The sequence below is a fragment of the Eriocheir sinensis genome, chromosome 37 (genome assembly GCF_024679095.1).
Source record: "Eriocheir sinensis breed Jianghai 21 chromosome 37, ASM2467909v1, whole genome shotgun sequence".
Classification (NCBI taxonomy): Eukaryota; Metazoa; Arthropoda; class Malacostraca; order Decapoda; family Varunidae; genus Eriocheir; species Eriocheir sinensis.
Genome location: NC_066545.1, coordinates 4,951,677 through 4,957,676, shown reverse-complemented (window position 1 = coordinate 4,957,676; position 6,000 = coordinate 4,951,677).

The window sequence follows — 6,000 nt, the reverse complement described above, 5'->3', positions numbered from 1 at the left end:
TGTTTAATATGTTCGTATAATGACTCGCCGAGAATTATTAGAGAATTAATCTTATTGGGTGCATTCCATGACTGTTTCGAGACAAGCGAATACCGTGACTCGAGTAGTGCATGCTATACTAGTGAAACCAATCCCAACGTTATCTTACCATTTGGGTGATAACCTCCCAGGCCCAGTGGAGCCGTATGTGGCGATCAGTCAGCGGACTCTGATATCCGAATCCTGAGTGACTCATCACGCAGGGTGTTTATCGTATTGTCTCCTAAATGGACGAAATTTTAACTCTTCACTTGTGTGTGAGGTATTAAAGCATAATTTCATCACCCCAAACACTACAATATTATAGCTACATAGAACACAGATCAATTAACTTCAACTAAGACTCCACCTGTGTGTTTCATGAAGCGTTACTGTACCAGCTCAAATTCTACTGCTTCATTTACGAGTCCCGCTCACTTGGTTCAGGCAAGTGAACCCACACCCAACACACGCAGTGATACCAACATAAGTAGCTTGCTCTTAATGGCTTCGTCCTCGGTGTCAGTTTGCGTCGTGCTGAATGTGTAACGATAGTTTTTTGAGTGTGTACATAGTTAGTTAGTTAGTTAGTTAGTTTTATTGACCACAACAACTGTCTTATAAGAAACGTTACAATGAAAGGTCCAACACAAATGATTTTCATGAGTTACGTCTCTGAACAATAAAAATATCTTACATTAAAAAAAAAACTTTTCTAGCCGCATTAGCAGACATTTATAAGGACTATAAATAAGAAACGCCCAAAAATGCAAATAAATACCTATAAACTAAAACAAACCAGACACTAAAACATATACAATCAGGCGAAAGCCACAAGAACCACGAAAATAAAACGACTCTCTAAAAATTGAACACTACCCAAAGTTTAATGCACTCCAGTAAAATCAAACACTAAAACATTTACAATTAGGTAAAAGCCACAAAAAAACACGAAAATAAAACGACTCTCTCTAAAAGTTGAACCCTACCCAAACTCTAATAAACTCCAGTACCCAGTAAATATACTACTCGTAATTTTTTTTAAGACAAAACGATATTAAAAAAAAACTAAAACAATTGCATCTAAAAAAATAATAATAAAATATATTTGACTAGAAACAGAATTAAGAAATAATGCGGACTATGGAAACATACTCAAACTAAAATACATTAAAACATCTCCAAACGAGCAACGTAAGATTAAGCGTGACTAATTTAAAGGACTAGGTTTTGTAAACATCCAGGATCATGTATATTATATGGCAATTTGGGCGTCATCATACTGGTCAGAAAACAAGTCAAGGATATTAGCAAAGTTGTGTGTGTCCCTCTGTTGCTGCGTTAATGTGCAGTCCTGTACTACATGCATCTCTGTTTGGATCTGACCGCAGAGACAAAGCCGTTCTTCCAATGGTAACCTTCCTCGTCCCCTTCTGTTCCATCTTCCTACCTCCACAGCCAGCAAGTGTGCGGACACACGGAACCGCGTGTACGCAATTCGGTGGTGCTCGCTAATGTGAGTCTTGGCCTCGTATACAGAAGGGACAGATAAACTTGGATTTATTTCTTTATATGTTACACGCTTAGAGGAGGTTGAGTTAATGATATTAGCTTTTAGCTCTCTAAACCCTTCATCAATGTCGTCAGTTACCCTGTTCAGCAAGTCATCGATGTATATCCAAGTCTGATAATTATTCTCCATGACAGTATTACTGATAAAACTAATGGGTCATCCTCCATTCTTTGCCTTTCACGCCACATCTTAGAGAAGAAGCTTCTCTGACTACTTCTAACTAAGGAGAGTAAAGGAGGATAGCCAGACTCAACATAGCATACATCAGTGCGCATAGTTAACCTTACACCAAGTAAATTTTTTAGTGACCAATTGTACAGCTTTTTTATCGGCCTAAGGTCTGCATTCAGCCAGGACTCGCACCCGTATAAAATAGTTGACATCAAGCAAGCATCCTCAAATACACGTTTTTTTAACACGAAAAGGAATGTCATTATTCTTATTTAAAAAGGACACAAATTTGATGACGTGAGGCATCTTGGCATCTGCATGAGCTCTGACTGACGACGATACTGAACCATCGGCAGTGAACGGGGAGCCCAGGTACGCATACTGAGCACACCGCCAAGCCGTCGATGTGCATTGGCTCGTTGTCCACGGGGGTGCCGTATATTACAAAAAAAATTGGTCTTTGACTCGTTTACTTTCATCCCATACTCGGTGCAGAATCGCTTCATGAGTAATAATTTATTAATCATTCTTTCTCGTGATGTTGAAAGTATTACGGTGTCGTCCATAAGTATAAGAATATGCAACCATTTTAAGAAGCCATCATCTTCGCAATTATATTTAATCAGTCTAATTAATTCATCCACATACAGTACAAACAGTAAACAGGATGTGGGTGAACCTTGACGGACTCCTAGAGTAACTGCAAACACTGCAGTGCCGATGATGCTCTCGGTTACACAATACATTGCGCTAATGACGCCCAACATGACTATGCCGCACCCAAGACGCTGCAGAATCCGTATTAATATACCTCTCGGAACTAAGTCATAAGCTTGGCTGAAGTCGATGAATGTGACAAATAACTTTTTCTTTTTCTTCCTGGCTAAGTCAGTCAAAAGACGTTTTTTTTTTTTTTTTTTACAGCAAAGGAGACAGCTCAAGGGCACAAAAAAGTAAACATTAATAAAAAAAAAAGCCCGCGACCTTTTTGAGCTCCTGCCTGTTCACGGTGGGGTGTGAACCACTGCTCGAGTCTCGAACAGAGAACCATATCAAAGAGTTTCGATATACCGTTTATCACATTAATGCCTCTGTAATTTTGAGGGTCTTTTCGGTCACCTCTTTTAAAAATAGTAAAAAACTTAGCCTTAGTCCAAAACGTCGGATACTGTGCAGTGGCAAATAAGGAATTAAAAAGAGTTGCTATGAGCATCATCCACTAGGCAGGCAACAGCTTAAAAACACCGGGTGCGATACCATCTGGACCACATGCTTTATCTGATTTGATCTTCTTAATCTGGGCGGTGACCTCATCAGGGGAAAATGGATCGTCTAATATAGGAATTGTAATATTCGCATCCCGACATTCGTTGGCAAGGTCGTCTGGGGCAATATTCATTAAACACTCATAGAAACATTTGAGTTCCTCATCAGAAGGCTTCACATCTGTATGGGTGTTATCTTGCAGGCATCCCTTCCAGTTGATGGCTTGCCACACTCGTTTATCGTCCTTGTCTTGTAGCAGCCTGTCCCAGCGGGTGAGACTGCTGCCGCTGCCTGGGCGCGCTTCGCTCGTGACGCGACTCTCCCCTGCACACTCGTTTAAGGCGTTAGAAATGTTTTGGGCGAAAATATTGACATCATTAACATCTTCATAGTTAGAAACATCGAGGTTATTCATATTGTAGCGGAATACATCAACATCAATAGAGGTAAATTTGACGGGCATAGTACAATGAGTGTCGATGTTTAGGATTATAACAACGATTTGTATAAATTCTATGACATGTGGCAGAGATTTTTTCCCATGCTGCCACGTTTTGGTGGTGTTGGTGGTGGTGGTAGTGGTGGTGGTGGTCGGCGTGTCCCCTTGGGTCCCTCCCCCGGGTAGAGAGGGAGAGAGAGGGAGAGAGAGATAAACAGGTGGGTTGTGGGTGGGTAGGTAGGGAGACGGTGCTAATCTGATAATTGGCGGTCGAACTGGCAGCGCCACACCCATGGGAATTCTGGAATCTGCCACACCTTGAACCGACTTCATGCTCTGAACAGACTATAATGGGAGCGTGATCCGATGGTAAACATTCCGTTTTATGTACACAGAAGGACTTGATATTTTTTACAGCTTCGTAAAACGTCAAACACAAATCGAGTTCATCCGATGAGTCATATTGCTCTTGGAGACTATCTGGAGACTTAAGGTTATTTACAACCAACATCTTTTTATCACAACATATTGCAGATAATATATAGGCATTGTCATTTGGGGTGTGCACACTATCGGGGAAGATCGGGTACTCGTACATGTGAGCGTTTGGTATTTCACTTCGAGCAGGTAACTCACGAACATAAGCACCAAGCCTGCAGTTTGTCACCCATAATGACGTAGCTACAGTCACCGTCACTAAACTTCTCTTGGATGGTTGCAAACGACTGGTGGTTAAAATATTCCGAGTCATGTGGAGGGATATAACAAAACCCAAACAACACCCTAGGAATGCATCGGAACTTCAACCACACTTGGTCATCAAGGCAATAATCGGCGCTAGAAACGTGACGGGCCAGATAGTTTTTCACCATAACGACCGTTCCTCACATTAAAAAGGCGATACTCAATACAAAATACTATAGAAGTATGTAGGCTACTTTAAAAAATGCAAGACGGGGAAGAGAGAGAGAGAGAGAGAGAGAGAGAGAGAGAGAGAGAGAGAGAGAGAGAGAGAGAGAGAGAGAGAGAAGAGTGGCATTACAGTTTGAAGAAAACGAAACACTGAATGAGACTGGAAAAGAAAAACGTGAACTGGTTTGGCTCAAGAAAATTGGAGGAAAGTCGGCAACGATGGAGCACCGAAGAAAATGGGAAATGTTTAAATGCGATGAAAGAAAATTAAATTAGATCAAGCAATTATGAAAGGGGGAAGCTAATCACATCAAAAGGAAAACGAAAAAGAGAGAGAGAGAGAGAGAGAGAGAGAGAGAGAGAGAGAGAGAGAGAGAGAGAGAGAGAGAGAGAGAGAGAGAGAGAGAGAGAGTAATGATATTGAAAGTGAAGCAAGACCACAAAAGAAAGAGAGGTTGAAGGAAGAGGAGGAAGAAGGGGAGAAAATATAGACGAACAAAGGAGAGTTAATAGAGGAAGATAAAAATAGTTATAGGGAGAAAGCGTGATCAGGACATGAATATAATGACGGAGAGAGAGAGAGAGAGAGAGAGAGAGAGAGAGAGAGAGAGAGAGAGAGAGAGAGAGAGAGAGAGAGAGAGAGAGAGAGAGAGAGAGAGAGAGAGAGAGAGAAGGGCATAGGGAGTGACAAAAAAATAAACAAAAGAGGGAGGAGATGAGAGGGAGAGGCAGAAGAAGGGATGAAATCAAGATGGTAAGAGGATTGCACACACACACACACACACACACACACACACACGAGCAGGAGCTGTGTATGTATAGTGCGCGTGAAGGAAAAAAATGGTGGAGGCGGAAAATAAAAGAGAAGTAAACAAAAGGAATTATATAAACGAAAAAGGGATTCGGAAGGTTTATTTATGTGTGTGTGTGTGTGTGTGTGTGTGTGTGTGTGTGTGTGTGTGTGTGTGTGTGTGTGCCGGTTCGGAATGAATGGGCGAGTAGATGAATGGGGAGAAAATACTGGATTGGAATAATACAAGAAAGAAAAAAGGAATGAAAGTAAAAGTGAAATGTTAAGCTGCGAGAGAGAGAGAGAGAGAGAGAGAGAGAGAGAGAGAGAGAGAGAGAGAGAGAGAGAGAGAGAGAGAGAGAGAGAGAGAGAGAGAGAGAGAGAGAGCTCAAAATATTTCAGATCAATACACACACACACACACACACACACACACACATACACACACACACGGAAATAAGCTCTCGCGTCCCTGTTCGCTCAGCGATTCTCTCCAACATTTTAAAAGGAAACATCTGCATTTTTAATCCATTCGTCTTTTCCGAGTAAAGACAGATTCTGCCAACACAACATTCTTACAGGAGTCAGGGAGTTCCCATAGAGAAGGAGGAGGAGGAGGAGGAGGAGGAAAGAGACAAGGTAAAAAAATAAAATTAAAAATTATTGGATAGCGGTATGTAGCCTTTTAAATGGAACCCTGAGAGAGATAGAGGTGTGTGTGTGTGTGTGTGTGTGTGTGTGTGCTTCCGACTCGATTCCTTGTGCAACTTAAAAGGCCATAAAGATGGAGAATTTCTTCACTTTCTCCCATTTCATCCCATTAAGTGGGTG